The 18,323-nt window shown below is 47.6% G+C and overlaps 1 protein-coding gene across 1 annotated transcript in view; it reads left to right on the top strand.

Annotated features, from left to right (window-relative positions):
- Nucleotides 1-2,399: 2,399 nt before the first annotated feature.
- The window catches only part of CARD11 (caspase recruitment domain family member 11), a 309,307-nt gene continuing 293,383 nt past the window's right edge, over nt 2,400-18,323 (top strand). The window contains exon 1 of the mRNA XM_066577246.1: nt 2,400-2,538. The gene's annotated coding sequence lies outside the window, so the exon portion shown is untranslated. The remainder of the gene's footprint in view (nt 2,539-18,323) is intronic.

The raw sequence follows: 18,323 nt of genomic DNA, 5'->3' as shown, positions 1-18,323 counted from the left end.
TTTAGCCGCCGCTGCGCTGTCATCAGAGGCCATGACTCCTGACCTCTATATACATAGTTATTAGAGCGCCCCCTTGTTACAGTCCTGGGTATAATAGATGATGGTAGAGATCCCTGTACTGACCCCTGATATATCTATACATAGTTATTAGAGTGCCCCCTTGTTACAGTCCTGGGTATAATAGATGATGGGAGAGATCTCTGTACTGACCCCTGATATATCTGTACATAGTTATTAGAGTGCCCCCTTGTTACAGTCCTGGGTAGAATAGATGATGGGAGAGATCTCTGTACTGACCCCTGATATATTATACATAGTTATTAGAGTGCCCCCTTGTTACAGTCCTGGGTATAATAGATGATGGGAGAGATCTCTGTACTGACCCCTGATGAATATTGGTTCCAGTCACTTCATAGAGACACTGAAGAAAGCCTGTCTAACAAGATAAACCGGTACCTTGGCGAAACTTCACAGCTTGAGTTGCCTTACAGACTCTCTTGCTGCCGGTAATCCGGCCTTGTTTCAGCTAATTTAATTGTTTACAGAAACTTGGCCTGCTCCTCTGTATGCCGCTCTGCTGGCTGCGTGGCAGCGGCTAGTAGAGAAGCTCTGCTGGCTCCTCTGTCCGTCGCTCTGCTGGCTCCTCTGCCCTGAAAATCTGTGGGTGCGCCTTGTAGGGAAGCCGCTCCTCCAGCTGCAGCTCTGCTGGTTCCTCTGCCCCGACAAGTAAGCCATTCCTCCGGCACTCCATGGTGCAAGCAGCTGCTGCATCTGTAATAAACCACAGCAGCCAATCCACAACTGGGGGCGTGGCCTGTCCATTCCCTTTCACTGATCCTGGCCAACCCATGTATCCACCCATAGTTCCAGTGGAGACATATTGCACCAGTACCCCCGGTCTCTGGGAGTTTGCTGTTCATGTTCAATAAATGTTTTCAGAAACATCAAGTGGCATACTCTAGAAGCCCTCGGGTTACAGGTTTGGGCCAGGAGGAGTTTCAGGAGAACCAGCACAAGCCAAGTCCTAGTTTAGAATGGCCAGATCGCGGCCATGAGTGAGGCCCTACTCACTCTTTTGCCAAAGCAACCACGACTCCTACTATGATACAATCGCAGGTTCAAACAGATCATACTATGCTGCCACCAATAGCATCACAGCCAAGCTCCTTCCTACCAAGACCCCTTGTAGATAGGGAGATGTCCCAACCGTCTTCCGAGTCCAGGCCCGGCATCAGTACCTGGCAGATATTAGGGCCCACTCCACTTGCTGGCCTGAGAGATGGGTCACAGGGGGGCCCGAACTGCTGGGTCAGGTACAACAGTCTGAATTGACTACAGCTATCAGGTGCTTGTCACATGACCACACAACACAGAAGTCAGTGGGGGACAATGTGCTTATTACAGCTTCCGGGGAGCATCGGGAGGCGAGTATGGAGTACTTTTTATTTTAATACTTACAAGGGGGAAATGAGGACATTATTACTAAAAGAAGCCAAACAGGAGCAAATGGGGCATTACGGCTTAAAGGTAAGACTGATTTCTGAAAGAGAACATTCTTAGTGAAGAGGAAGAGAAGGCGGTATTATTACTGAAGTGGGGGCATGAAGAAGGTATTATTGCCAAGTGGGGGCATGAAGAAGGTATTATTGCCAAGTGGGGGCACTTTTACTTTGTGATGGTCACACTATAAGCAGCACTTATGTGTGCAGCCTACAGGGAACACAAAAATGGGCACTACTCTGTGGGGTACCGCAAGTGGCATTATTACTGTATTGGCTACTATAAAGGGAGGATTGTGTAAAGGTGTAGATCTAACATAAGGAGGCTGATGGAAGAGCAAGGAGCCAAAAGATATCTGTATCAAATTCCGTAGCAATAGGTTGTGGCCAGGAGGAATCATCATGGTGCTCTGGCCAGATGAAGAAGTAAAGGGAAACTGAATGATTCCGCACAGAGAGGATGTCAGCTGTGTTCACTGGATACAACGGTACTGTAATCACTTGTATGGTCTGAAAAGCACCTGTGTAAAGCAGGGATCTGCCGTCATATGGTCACTGCAGATTTACTGCCACATGTCTTGTGATACACTGCAAAATGGCTAACGGAGTCTCTGTTGTCCGAGCGCCTGCATAAACCTGGAGCTGCTCAGGTCTGCTCAGATAGAAGCTGTAGGGGCGTAATCCGCACTTTAGTGGGCATCCTCTACAGTCCAGCTTGGATCCCCCAGTTGTAAGGTTAGTCTTGTGTTAGTGCTGGCGCAGGCACAAGTACAGTATGTTACGATGGCAAGTGTGTGTGTGTATTTGGTTTCCTGTAGGTTACGGCTCTATGGTTTCCTGTAAGCCTTTCTCATTTCCCTTTTCTTGCTCCTCCCTTTACTTTTAGAGATCTGTGTTCATAAAGCTCTCAGTCGTGATTGCTGGTTGAGAATCCCGCAGCATCTCTGCTTGCACAGGTAGCATCTCCTCAATGCTTGCCTCCTGTGCTGGGCGCTGCATGCTGGCTGCCGCGGCTCCTACCAGTTAGGGATCTGCCAAGGTAAGTCAACTATACCTCCTCTGATACTATTCCTTAAGGATTATTCACTATGTATGAAGATAGAGAACATCTGAACTTTCCCTCAAGCTCTACATTCTACGTCTGCTTGTAGTTGCATGGCATCAGCCTCGCTGCACTACATGTACAGTGTCCCTATGACCAGCGGGTGGTGTTTAGTCTCAGGGTGCGAGGGGCCGTACATGTGGGGTCCTATCACCTGAAGCATACATGGTCTAATAGCCTTGGAGGGAGGCTTAGGCTGTCGCCCTGGGCTCGCCCGTCTTGTATAAGGCTGGGCTCATGCTGACTGCCCATGTTGTGTCTGATCCGCTGCGCGGTTACCGCTGTGAACACAACTGCGTGACTTTACATTCTATTAGTACATTTGGGCTTCGTGGGTTTTTGGGGCATTATTTTTCTATGTATTTATACAGTAATTTTCAGGTTTTCCATTTTTTTCTCCTTTTTTCTTCATTATGTTAGAAAAGCAAAAAAAAAGTTCTACAACTGCCATCCAAGTAGAGATGTAGAACACAAACCGCACACAACATGGAGACTTGCAAGTCTATGTTAGGTGAATGTAACGTTGGTCTGCTGACCGGGACATCGGGATAAGGCCAGCCCAAATAAATGCAGGGCACTCCCATGCCTCGCTGTGCCGGGGCATCCCTCAAATAAACTCCGTTCTTTATTCCAAATATTGGCAAAGCATGTCCGGATACACGCTACACGCTACGCTTACCTGTTGGGCTTAAGTGTGCGGGCTGGGTGGTGGACGGACAGGAGTGGGGTGATGTACGGTGGCACGGTGCCATGGAGAGCTCTGTGGGTGAGGGTGATGAGTGATTGAGTTCTGTAGTATACGGGCGGCTAGTGCAGCGACTGGCATAGTGCAGAGGCGTCTGAGGACCGGCTGGATAGAAAATGAGCCTGGCTGCCACATTTAGTATGGATTGGAGTGGAGCGAGTCTGGTGCGAGGGAGGCTGATGAGAAGCAAGTTGCAGTAGTCGAATCGGGAGTGGATGAGGGCGACCACGAGCGTCTTTAGCGTGTACGGACGGATGTTAGCAATATTCCTGAGGTGCAGGCGGCATGGTCGGGCCAGAGATTGGATGAGGGGGTGAAGTAAAAAATAATAATAAAAAAAAAACAATTGGTATCTCTGTATCCATAACAGTGTAGATTGTCAAATTATTACATTATTATCCTCGCATGGTGAACGCAGTCAACATATATATACGCAGCGCCAGGACTGTGCGCCCACACAACCCGATCGATGCAAACAATGAGCGCCCACACAACCCGATCGATGCAAACAATGAGCGCCCACACAACCCGATCGATGCAAACAATGAGCGCCCACACAACCCGATCGATGCAAACAATGAGCGCCCACCCAACCTGATCGATGCAAACAATGAGCGCCCACACAACCCGATCGATGCAAACAATGAGCGCCCACACAACCCGATCGATGCAAACAATGAGCGCCCACACAACCCGATCGGTGCAAACAATGAGCGCCCACGCAACCCGATCGGTGCAAACAATGAGCGCCCACACAACCCGATCGGTGCAAACAATGAGCGCCCACACAACCCGATCGGTGCAAACAATGAGCGCCCACACAACCCGATCGGTGCAAACAATGAGCGCCCACGCAACCCGATCGATGCAAACAATGAGCGCCCACACAACCCGATTGATGCAAACAATGAGCGCCCACGCAACCCGATCGATGCAAACAATGAGCGCCCACACAACCCGATCGGTGCAAACAATGAGCGCCCACACAACCTGATTGATGCAAACAATGAGCGCCCACACAACCCGATCGGTGCAAACAATGAGCGCCCACGCAACCCGATCGGTGCAAACAATGAGCGCCCACGCAACCCGATCGGTGCAAACAATGAGCGCCCACACAACCCGATCGATGCAAACAATGAGCGCCCACGCAACCCAATCGATGCAAACAATGAGCGCCCACCCAATGAGCGCCCACACAACCTGATTGATGCAAACAATGAGCGCCCACCCAACCCGATCGATGCAAACAATGAGCGCCCACCCAACCCGATCGATGCAAACAATGAGCGCCCACGCAACCCGATCGATGCAAACAATGAGCGCCCACGCAACCCGATCGATGCAAACAATGAGCGCCCACACAACCCGATCGATGCAAACAATGAGCGCCCACACAACCCGATCGATGCAAACAATGAGCGCCCACACAACCCGATCGATGCAAACAATGAGCGCCCACACAACCCGATCGATGCAAACAATGAGCGCCCACACAACCCGATCGATGCAAACAATGAGCGCCCACACAACCCGATCGATGCAAACAATGAGCGCCCACACAACCCGATCGGTGCAAACAATGAGCGCCCACACAACCCGATCGATGCAAACAATGAGCGCCCACACAACCCGATCGATGCAAACAATGAGCGCCCACACAACCCGATCGATGCAAACAATGAGCGCCCACACAACCCGATCGATGCAAACAATGAGCGCCCACACAACCCGATCGATGCAAACAATGAGCGCCCACGCAACCCGATCGATGCAAACAATGAGCGCCCACACAACCCGATCGGTGCAAACAATGAGCGCCCACACAACCTGATTGATGCAAACAATGAGCGCCCACACAACCCGATCGGTGCAAACAATGAGCGCCCACGCAACCCGATCGGTGCAAACAATGAGCGCCCACACAACCCGATCGATGCAAACAATGAGCGCCCACGCAACCCAATCGATGCAAACAATGAGCGCCCACCCAATGAGCGCCCACACAACCTGATTGATGCAAACAATGAGCGCCCACCCAACCCGATCGATGCAAACAATGAGCGCCCACCCAACCCGATCGATGCAAACAATGAGCGCCCACGCAACCCGATCGATGCAAACAATGAGCGCCCACGCAACCCGATCGATGCAAACAATGAGCGCCCACACAACCCGATCGATGCAAACAATGAGCGCCCACACAACCCGATCGATGCAAACAATGAGCGCCCACACAACCCGATCGATGCAAACAATGAGCGCCCACACAACCCGATCGATGCAAACAATGAGCGCCCACACAACCCGATCGATGCAAACAATGAGCGCCCACACAACCCGATCGATGCAAACAATGAGCGCCCACACAACCCGATCGGTGCAAACAATGAGCGCCCACACAACCCGATCGATGCAAACAATGAGCGCCCACACAACCCGATCGATGCAAACAATGAGCGCCCACACAACCCGATCGATGCAAACAATGAGCGCCCACACAACCCGATCGATGCAAACAATGAGCGCCCACACAACCCGATCGATGCAAACAATGAGCGCCCACACAACCCGATCGATGCAAACAATGAGCGCCCACCCAACCCTATCGATGCAAACAATGAGCGCCCACACAACCTGATTGATGCAAACAATGAGCGCCCACGCAACCCGATCGATGCAAACAATGAGCGCCCACGCAACCCGATCGATGCAAACAATGAGCGCCCACGCAACCCGATCGATGCAAACAATGAGCGCCCACGCAACCCGATCGATGCAAACAATGAGCGCCCACCCAACCCTATCGATGCAAACAATGAGCGCCCACACAACCTGATTGATGCAAACAATGAGCGCCCACCCAACCCTATCGATGCAAACATTGAGCGCCCACGCAACCCGATCGGTGCAAACAATGAGCGCCCACACAACCCGATCGGTGCAAACAATAAGCGCCCACGCAACCCGATCGATGCAAACAATGAGCACCCACGCAACCCGATCGGTGCAAACAATGAGCGCCCACGCAACCCGATCGATGCAAACAATGAGCGCCCACGCAACCCGATCGATGCAAACAATGAGCACCCACGCAACCCGATCGATGCAAACAATGAGCGCCCACGCAACCCGATCGATGCAAACAATGAGCGCCCACGCAACCCGATCGGTGCAAACAATGAGCGCCCACACAACCCGATCGGTGCAAACAATGAGCGCCCACACAACCCGATCGATGCAAACAATGAGCGCCCACACAACCCGATCGGTGCAAACAATGAGCGCCCACACAACCCGATCGGTGCAAACAATGAGCGCCCACGCAACCCGATCGATGCAAACAATGAGCGCCCACACAACCCGATTGATGCAAACAATGAGCGCCCACGCAACCCGATCGATGCAAACAATGAGCGCCCACACAACCCGATCGGTGCAAACAATGAGCGCCCACACAACCTGATTGATGCAAACAATGAGCGCCCACGCAACCCGATCGATGCAAACAATGAGCGCCCACGCAACCCGATCGATGCAAACAATGAGCGCCCACGCAACCCGATCGATGCAAACAATGAGCGCCCACGCAACCCGATCGATGCAAACAATGAGCGCCCACCCAACCCTATCGATGCAAACAATGAGCGCCCACACAACCTGATTGATGCAAACAATGAGCGCCCACCCAACCCTATCGATGCAAACATTGAGCGCCCACGCAACCCGATCGGTGCAAACAATGAGCGCCCACACAACCCGATCGGTGCAAACAATAAGCGCCCACGCAACCCGATCGATGCAAACAATGAGCACCCACGCAACCCGATCGGTGCAAACAATGAGCGCCCACGCAACCCGATCGATGCAAACAATGAGCGCCCACGCAACCCGATCGATGCAAACAATGAGCACCCACGCAACCCGATCGATGCAAACAATGAGCGCCCACGCAACCCGATCGATGCAAACAATGAGCGCCCACGCAACCCGATCGGTGCAAACAATGAGCGCCCACACAACCCGATCGGTGCAAACAATGAGCGCCCACACAACCCGATCGATGCAAACAATGAGCGCCCACACAACCCGATCGATGCAAACAATGAGCACCCACGCAACCCGATCGGTGCAAACAATGAGCGCCCACACAACCCGATCGGTGCAAACAATGAGCGCCCACACAACCCGATCGATGCAAACAATGAGCGCCCACACAACCCGATCGGTGCAAACAATGAGCGCCCACACAACCCGATCGATGCAAACAATGAGCGCCCACACAACCCGATCGGTGCAAACAATGAGCGCCCACGCAACCCGATCGATGCAAACAATGAGCGCCCACGCAACCCGATCGGTGCAAACAATGAGTGCCCACACAACCTGATTGATGCAAACAATGAGCGCCCACCCAACCCTATCGATGCAAACAATGAGCGCCCACACAACCCGATCGGTGCAAACAATGAGCGCCCACGCAACCCGATCGATGCAAACAATGAGCGCCCACGCAACCCGATCGATGCAAACAATGAGCGCCCACCCAACCCGATCGATGCAAACAATGAGCGCCCACCCAACCCGATCGATGCAAACAATGAGCGCCCACACAACCTGATTGATGCAAACAATGAGCACCCACACAACCCGATCGATGCAAACAATGAGCGCCCACGCAACCCGATCGGTGCAAACAATGAGCACCCACACAACCCGATCGATGCAAACAATGAGCGCCCACGCAACCCGATTGATGCAAACAATGAGCGCCCACCCAACCCGATCGATGCAAACAATGAGCGCCCACCCAACCCGATCGATGCAAACAATGAGCGCCCACACAACCTGATTGATGCAAACAATGAGCACCCACACAACCCGATCGATGCAAACAATGAGCACCCACACATCCCGATCGATGCAAACAATGAGCACCCACACAACCCGATCGATGCAAACAATGAGCGCCCACCCAACCCTATCGATGCAAACAATGAGCGCCCACACATCCCGATCGGTGCAAACAATGAGCACCCACACAACCCGATCGGTGCAAACAATGAGCACCCACGCAACCCGATCGATGCAAACAATGAGCACCCACACATCCCGATCGATGCAAACAATGAGCACCCACACAACCCGATCGATGCAAACAATGAGCGCCCACACAACCTGATTGATGCAAACAATGAGCACCCACGCAACCCGATCGATGCAAACAATGAGCACCCACACAACCCGATCGATGCAAACAATGAGCGCCCAGACAACCTGATTGATGCAAACAATGAGCGCCCACGCAACCCGATCGATGCAAACATTGAGCGCCCACGCAACCCGATCGGTGCAAACAATGAGCGCCCACACAACCCGATCGATGCAAAACCCAAAGAAAGTTCTGGGGGTCAAAAGATGGCTGCAGAGAATTTTTGATTTTCAAAAGCGATCTATCTTTTGAGTCGCAGTACATTACCCCCCCCCCCCCATTGGGTGTCGCCATGATTGGGCTGACATACAGAACACATTTAACGTGTCATTTTTACCGCATCGTGACGTCATAATAGCAAACGCTCACCAAAAGGGTCACCGTTCCATTTTTTTTCCATTTCTTCCTATTTTGAAAGTTCTAGAAGCTTTCCGCTATTATACGGTATGTTTAATGCTGCCGTTGGGAAATACAACTGTCCTCGCAGAAACCAACCCCTCATGGAGCTGGAAAGATAGGAGGACTTTGTAAGAGTGGAGAGATAAAACAGGTCGGGCCCCAGTGTTTAGGGTCCTCCAGCTCCGGCTGGTAGAACAGTGCAGAGGACAGCTGTAGCTAGTAGAAGTCTCCTGGCGGTTCTGGTGCTGTATTTCTGTTAGTAGCTTGGTTCTGGTGCTGTATTGATGTACTGAAGTAAACGCTACACGAGGCCGGGGCACATGCTGCTGGGCACACATGGCTGGGCACACGAGGCCGGGGCACACATTGCTTGGCACACGCGGCCGGGCACACTGCCGGGCACACACAGCTGGGCACACATGGCCGGGGCACACACTGCTGAGCCACACATTGCTGGGCACATGCGGCCAGGGCACACACTGCAGAGCACGCACGGCTGGGCACACGTCGCCGGGGCACACACTGCAGAGCACACACGGCTGGGGCACACACTGCTGGGGACACGTGGCTGGGGCACACTCGGCTGGGCGCACACGGCCGGGGCACACGCGGCTGGGCACACGCGGCTGGGCACACATGGCCAGGGCACACACGGCTGGGCACTTGCAGCTGGGCACACACTGCTGGGCACACAAGACCGGGGCACACATTGCTGGGCACACACGGCTGGGCACACATGGCCAGGACACACATGACTGGACACACACAGCCGGGGCACACACTGCTGGGCACACGAGGCCGTGGCACATGCGGCCTGGGCACACGCGGCCGGGGCACAGACGGCCGGGGCACACACTGCTGGGCACACACTGCTGAGCCACACATTGCTGGGAACACGTGGCTGGGGCACACACTGCAGAGCACACACAGCCGGGGCACACGCTGCTGGCACACTCGGCTGTGGCACACACTGCTGGGCACACGCGGCCGGGGGAAACACTCGGCTGGGCACACACTGCAGAGCACACACAGCCGGGGGCACACGCTGCTGGCACACTCGGCTGTGGCACACACTGCTGGGCACACTCGGCTGGGTACACACTGCTCGGCTTCCACATGTAGCGGATTCGCTGCAGATATTTCAGTGGAACATTTGCCATCCTTTTCCTGCATATTTTTGCCAGGCTTTTGGTGTGGATTAAAGAGCTGCAATCCGCTGCGGATCCAGGCACAGTGCTGGGCACACACGGCTGGGCACACACTGCTGGGCACATGCGGCCGGGGCACACACCGCCAGGCACAGTGCTGGGCACACACGGCTGGGCACACGCGGCCGGGGCACACACTGCCAGGCACAGTGCTGGGCACACACGGCTGGGCACACACTGCTGGGCACACGCGGCCGGGGCACACACTGCCAGGCACAGTGCTGGGCACACACGGCTGGGCACACGCGGCCGGGGCACACACTGCCAGGCACAGTGCTGGGCACACACGGCTGGGCACACACTGCTGGGCACACGCGGCCGGGGCACACACTGCCAGGCACAGTGCTGGGCACACACGGCTGGGCACACGCGGCTGGGGCACACACTGCCAGGCACAGTGCTGGGCACACACGGCTGGGCACACACGGCTGGGCACACGCGGCCGGGGCACACACTGCTGGGCACACGCGGCCGGGGCACACACTGCCAGGCACAGTGCTGGGCACACACGGCTGGGCACACGCGGCCGGGGCACACACTGCCAGGCACAGTGCTGGGCACACACGGCTGGGCACACGCGGCCGGGGCACACACTGCCAGGCACAGTGCTGGGCACACACGGCTGGGCACACACGGCTGGGCACACGCGGCCGGGGCACACGCGGCCAGGCACAGTGCTGCCGATTTTGGTACGGATGACCTGTGAATTTTTTAAGCTGCAGCAAGTATACAGCAAATGTGCACCGTGTGAAGATACTCCTGCAGCCGATCCCCACGGGTGGACCATTCTGAAAGATATGGCATCATGTCCTACTGTGATCACGGACCCGAACAGGACGTACGATGGTACGCTGCCCACGGGTGGGAGAGCAGCGGACACGCCCCAGTGCTGCCCGATAGGAGAATCTTTGGCGCAACTCACGTATGACTGTGCCAATGGGCTCTAAGAAGGGCCCCTACTCATGGGGCAGTGCTTTACTTGCCCCCAGGCTAAAATTTGCCAGCCTGCCCCTGAATCCAAGAATCCCTCTGATTTGTTTAAAGGACCCCGATTGGTCTTCTGTAGTTGACAGCAGTAACGTTCACATTCAAACAATATTTTGTACATACCTACTGATTGTTTCTGAACATCCTCTGCAATAGGGCTGGAGCGCGGGGATCTGACCGGTGTCATCCCGTGTGAGAGGGCCACTACATGCCCGGGGATTGGGATCAGTGGCCTCACCTCAGCTAACTGGGGAACAAGGGAAAAACCCATACTATACATCCCATAATAAACCCAGCCCAGATGACGCACTGAAGGGCGCAGCCAACTAACCCGACTTTCCTGGATTCTGTATTTTACTCAGCCTAACCTGCAGTCCATCCAGTCCTCTGTGCTCTGGTCTTCCTATATACTTATGTGTATGTGACATACATAGCCAGCCTCCGCACTGGCCATCGGCCAGCTCTGCCCAACAAGCTGGTCTTCTTCCTCTGTGCACCATCGCCTTGTGGCGCTAAATGAACTATCTTTCTCACCTGGGACTGTCTCCTCCACTTTGATGTTCCAAGTTTTCGCTATAAGCCCTCCAGTGCCCTTCTAACAATCACTCAGTTCTGCTACTATATTTATGAACTGAAATTGGTTCCTGTACTGTATCTATGTACTGAGGTTGGTTCTAGTATTGTATCTATGTACTGATGTTGGTTCTAGTATTGTATCTATGTACTGATGTTGGTTCTAGTATTGTATCTATGTACTGAGGTTGGTTCTAGTATTGTATCTATGTACTGAGGTTGGTTCAAGTATTGTATCTATGTACTGAGGTTGGTTCTAGTATTGTGTCTATGTACTGAGGTTGGTTCTAGTATTGTATCTATGTACTGAGGTTGGTTCTAGTATTGTATCTATGTACTGAGGTTGGTTCTAGTATTGTATCTATGTACTGAGGTTAGTTCTAGTATTGTATCTATGTACTGAGGTTAGTTCTAGTATTGTATCTATGTACTGAGGTTAGTTCTAGTATTGTATCTATGTACTGAGGTTGGTTCTAGTATTGTATATATGCACTGAGGTTAGTTCTAGTATTGTATCTATGTACTGAGATTGGTTCTAGTATTGTATCTATGTACTGAGGTTAGTTCTAGTATTGTATCTATGTACTGAGGTTGGTTCTAGTATTGTATCTATGTACTGAGGTTGGTTCTAGTATTGCATCTATATACTGAGGTTGGTTCTAGTATTGTATCTATGTACTGAGGTTGGTTCTAGTATTGTATCTATGTACTGATGTTGGTTCTAGTATTGTATCTATGTACTGAGGTTGGTTCTAGTATTGTATCTATGTACTGAGGTTGGTTCTAGTATTGTATCTATGTACTGATGTTGGTTCTAGTATTGTATCTATGTACTGAGGTTGGTTCTAGTATTGTATCTATGTACTGAGGTTGGTTCTAGTATTGTATCTATGTACTGATGTTGGTTCTAGTATTGTATCTGTGTACTGATGTTGGTTCTAGTATTGTATCTATGTACTGAGGTTAGTTCTAGTATTGTATCTATGTACTGAGGTTGGTTCTAGTATTGTATCTATGTACTGATGTTGGTTCTAGTATTGTATCTATGTACTGAGGTTGGTTCTAGTATTGTATCTATGTACTGAGGTTGGTTCTAGTATTGTATCTATGTACTGATGTTGGTTCTAGTATTGTATCTGTGTACTGAGGTTGGTTCTAGTATTGTATCTATGTACTGAGGTTAGTTCTAGTATTGTATCTATGTACTGAGGTTGGTTCTAGTATTGTATCTATGTACTGATGTTGGTTCTAGTATTGTATCTATGTACTGAGGTTGGTTCTAGTATTGTATCTATGTACTGATGTTGGTTCTAGTATTGTATCTATGTACTGATGTTGGTTCTAGTATTGTATCTATGTACTGAGGTTGGTTCTAGTATTGTATCTATGTACGGAGATTGGTTCTAGTATTGTATCTATGTACTGAGGTTAGTTCTAGTATTGTATCTATGTACTGAGGTTGGTTCTAGTATTGTATCTATGTACTGATGTTGGTTCTAGTATTGTATCTATGTACTGAGGTTGGTTCTAGTATTGTATCTATGTACTGAGGTTGGTTCTAGTATTGTATCTATGTACTGATGTTGGTTCTAGTATTGTATCTGTGTACTGATGTTGGTTCTAGTATTGTATCTATGTACTGAGGTTGGTTCTAGTATAGTATCTATGTACTGAGGTTGGTTCTAGTATTGTATCTATGTACTGAGGTTGGTTCTAGTATTGTATCTATGTACTGAGGTTGGTTCTAGTATTGTATCTATGTACTGAGGTTGGTTCTAGTACTGTATCTATGTACTGAGGTTGGTTCTAGTATTGTATCTATGTACTGAGGTTGGTTCTAGTATTGTATCTATGTACTGAGGTTGGTTCTAGTATTGTATCTATGTACTGAGGTTGGTTCTAGTATTGTATCTATGTACTGAGGTTGGTTCTAGTATTGTATCTATGTACTGAGGTTGGTTCTAGTATTGTATCTATGTACTGAGGTTGGTTCTAGTATTGTATCTATGTACTGAGGTTAGTTCTAGTATTGTATCTATGTACTGAGGTTGGTTCTAGTATTGTATCTATGTACTGAGGTTGGGTCTAGTTTTGTATCTATGTACTGAGGTTGGTTCTAGTATTGTATCTATGTACTGAGGTTGGTTCTAGTATTGTATCTATGTACTGAGGTTGGTTCTAGTATTGTATCTATGTACTGAGGTTGGTTCTAGTATTGTATCTATGTACTGAGGTTGGTTCTAGTATTGTATCGATGTACTGAGGTTGGTTCTAGTATTGTATCTATGTACTGAGGTTGGTTCTAGTATTGTATCTATGTACTGAGGTTGGTTCTAGTATTGTATCTATGTACTGATGTTGGTTCTAGTATTGTATCTATGTACTGAGGTTGGTTCTAGTATAGTATCTATGTACTGAGGTTGGTTCTAGTATTGTATCTATGTACTGAGGTTGGTTCTAGTATTGTATCTATGTACTGAGGTTGGTTCTAGTATTGTATCTATGTACTGAGGTTGGTTCTAGTACTGTATCTATGTACTGAGGTTGGTTCTAGTATTGTATCTATGTACTGAGGTTGGTTCTAGTATTGTATCTATGTACTGAGGTTGGTTCTAGTATTGTATCTATGTACTGAGGTTGGTTCTAGTATTGTATCTATGTACTGAGGTTGGTTCTAGTATTGTATCTATGTACTGAGGTTGGTTCTAGTATTGTATCTATGTACTGAGGTTGGTTCTAGTATTGTATCTATGTACTGAGGTTAGTTCTAGTATTGTATCTATGTACTGAGGTTGGTTCTAGTATTGTATCTATGTACTGAGGTTGGGTCTAGTTTTGTATCTATGTACTGAGGTTGGTTCTAGTATTGTATCTATGTACTGAGGTTGGTTCTAGTATTGTATCTATGTACTGAGGTTGGTTCTAGTATTGTATCTATGTACTGAGGTTGGTTCTAGTATTGTATCTATGTACTGAGGTTGGTTCTAGTATTGTATCGATGTACTGAGGTTGGTTCTAGTATTGTATCTATGTACTGAGGTTGGTTCTAGTATTGTATCTATGTACTGAGGCTTGTTCTAGTATTGTATCTATGTACTGAGGTTGGTTCTAGTATTGTATCTATGTACTGAGGTTGGTTCTAGTATTGTATCTATGTACTGAGGTTGGTTCTAGTATTGTATCTATGTACTGAGGTTGGTTCTAGTATTGTATCTATGTACTGAGGTTGGTTCTAGTATTGTATCTATGTATTGAGGTTGGTTCTAGTATTGTATCTATGTACTGAGGTTGGTTCTAGTACTGTATCTATGTACTGAGGTTGGTTCTAGTATTGTATCTATGTACTGAGGTTGGGTCTAGTTTTGTATCTATGTACTGAGGTTGGTTCTAGTATTGTATCTATGTACTGAGGTTAGTTCTAGTATTGTATCTATGTACTGATGTTGGTTCTAGTATTGTATCTATGTACTGAGGTTGGTTCTAGTATTGTATCTATGTACTGATGTTGGTTCTAGTATTGTATATATGTACTGAGGTTGTCTAGTATTGTATCTATGTACTGATGTTGGTTCTAGTATTGTATCTATGTACTGATGTTGGTTCTAGCATTGTATCTGTGTACTGATGTTGGTTCTAGTATTGTATCTATGTATTGAGGTTGGTTCTGTATTGTATCTATGTACTGAGGTTGGTTCTAGTATAGTATCTATGTACTGAGGTTGGTTCTGGGACTGTATCTATGTACTGAGGTTAGTTCTAGTATTGTATCTATGTACTGATGTTGGTTCTAGTATTGTATCTATGTACTGAGGTTGGTTCTAGTATTGTTTCCATGTACTGAGGTTGGTTCTAGTATTGTATCTATGTACTGAGGCTGGTTCTAGGATTGTATCTATGTACTGAGGTTGGTTCTAGTATCGTATCTATGTACTGAGGCTGGTTCTAGTATTGTATCTATGTGCTGAGGCTGGTTCTAGTATTGTATCTATGTACTGAGGTTGGTTCTAGTATTGTATCTATGTACAGAGGTTGGTTCTAGTATTGTATCTATGTACTGAGGTTCGTTCTGGGACTGTATCTTTGTACTGAGGTTGGTTCTAGTATTGTATCTATGTACTGAGGTTGGTTCTAGTATTGTATCTATGTACAGAGGTTGGTTCTAGTATTGTATCTATGTACTGAGGTTCGTTCTGGGACTGTATCTTTGTACTGAGGTTGGTTCTAGTATTGTATCTATGTACTGAGGTTGGTTCTAGTATTGTATCTATGCACTGAGGTTAGTTCTAGTATTGTATCTATGTACTGAGGTTGGTTCTATTATTGTATCTATGTACTGTGGTTGGTTCTAGTATTGTATCTATGTACTGAGGTTGGTTCTAGTATTGTATCTATGTACTGAGGTTGGTTCTAGTATTGTATCTATGTACATAGGTTGGTTCTAGTATTGTATCTATGTACTGATGTTGGTTCTAGTATTGTATCTATGTACTGAGGTTGGCTCTTGTATTGTATCTATGTACTGATGTTGGTTCTAGTATTGTATCTATGTACTGAGGTTGGTTCTAGCATTGTATCTATGCACTGAGGTTGGTTCTAGTATTGTATCTATGTACTGTGGTTGGTTCTAGTATTGTATCTATGTACTGAGGTTGGTTCTAGTATTGTATCTATGTACTGAGGTTGGTTCTGGTATTGTATCTATGTACTGATGTTGGTTCTAGTATTGTATCTTTGTACTGAGGCTTGTTCTAGTATTGTATCTATGTACTGAGGCTGGTTCTAGTATTGTATCTGTGTACTGAGGCTGGTTCTAGTATTATATATGTGTACTGAGGTTGGTTCTAGTTTTGTATCTATGTACTGAGGTTGGTTCCAGTATTGTATCTATGTACTGAGGTTGGTTCTAGTATTGTATCTATGTACTGAGGTTAGTTCTAGTATTGTATCTGTGTACTGAGGTAGGTTCTAGTATTGTATCTATGTACTGAGGTTGGTTCTAGTATTGTATCTATGTACTGAGGTTGGTTCTAGTATTGTATCTATGGACTGAGGTTGGTTCTAGTATTGTATCTATGTACTGAGATTGGTTCTAGTATTGTATCTATGTACTGAGGTTGGTTCTAGTATTGTTTCCATGTACTGAGGTTGGTTCTAGTATTGTATCTATGTACTGAGGCTGGTTCTAGGATTGTATCTATGTACTGAGGTTGGTTCTAGTATCGTATCTATGTACTGAGGCTGGTTCTAGTATTGTATCTATGTGCTGAGGCTGGTTCTAGTATTGTATCTATGTACTGAGGTTGGTTCTAGTATTGTATCTATGTACAGAGGTTGGTTCTAGTATTGTATCTATGTACTGAGGTTCGTTCTGGGACTGTATCTTTGTACTGAGGTTGGTTCTAGTATTGTATCTATGTACTGAGGTTGGTTCTAGTATTGTATCTATGTACAGAGGTTGGTTCTAGTATTGTATCTATGTACTGAGGTTCGTTCTGGGACTGTATCTTTGTACTGAGGTTGGTTCTAGTATTGTATCTATGTACTGAGGTTGGTTCTAGTATTGTATCTATGCACTGAGGTTAGTTCTAGTATTGTATCTATGTACTGAGGTTGGTTCTATTATTGTATCTATGTACTGTGGTTGGTTCTAGTATTGTATCTATGTACTGAGGTTGGTTCTAGTATTGTATCTATGTACTGATGTTGGTTCTAGTGTTGTATCTATGTACTGAGGTTGGTTCTAGTATTGTATCTATGTACTGAGGTTGGTTCTAGTATTGTATCTATGTACATAGGTTGGTTCTAGTATTGTATCTATGTACTGATGTTGGTTCTAGTATTGTATCTATGTACTGAGGTTGGCTCTTGTATTGTATCTATGTACTGATGTTGGTTCTAGTATTGTATCTATGTACTGAGGTTGGTTCTAGCATTGTATCTATGCACTGAGGTTGGTTCTAGTATTGTATCTATGTACTGTGGTTGGTTCTAGTATTGTATCTATGTACTGAGGTTGGTTCTAGTATTGTATCTATGTACTGAGGTTGGTTCTGGTATTGTATCTATGTACTGATGTTGGTTCTAGTATTGTATCTTTGTACTGAGGCTTGTTCTAGTATTGTATCTATGTACTGAGGCTGGTTCTAGTATTGTATCTGTGTACTGAGGCTGGTTCTAGTATTATATATGTGTACTGAGGTTGGTTCTAGTTTTGTATCTATGTACTGAGGTTGGTTCCAGTATTGTATCTATGTACTGAGGTTGGTTCTAGTATTGTATCTGTGTACTGAGGTAGGTTCTAGTATTGTATCTATGTACTGAGGTTGGTTCTAGTATTGTATCTATGCACTGAGGTTGATTCTAGCATTGTATCTGTGTACTGAGGTTGGTTCTAGTATTGTATCTATGTACTGAGGTTAGTTCTAGTATTGTATCTGTGTACTGAGGTAGGTTCTAGTATTGTATCTATGTACTGAGGTTGGTTCTAGTATTGTATCTATGTACTGAGGTTGGTTCTAGTATTGTATCTATGGACTGAGGTTGGTTCTAGTATTGTATCTATGTACTGAGATTGGTTCTAGTATTGTATCTATGTACT

The sequence above is a fragment of the Eleutherodactylus coqui genome, chromosome 8 (genome assembly GCF_035609145.1).
Source record: "Eleutherodactylus coqui strain aEleCoq1 chromosome 8, aEleCoq1.hap1, whole genome shotgun sequence".
Taxonomy (NCBI): domain Eukaryota; kingdom Metazoa; phylum Chordata; class Amphibia; order Anura; family Eleutherodactylidae; genus Eleutherodactylus; species Eleutherodactylus coqui.
Note: the sequence above shows the minus strand (reverse complement) of the source record. Positions and strands in the feature narration are given on the sequence as shown.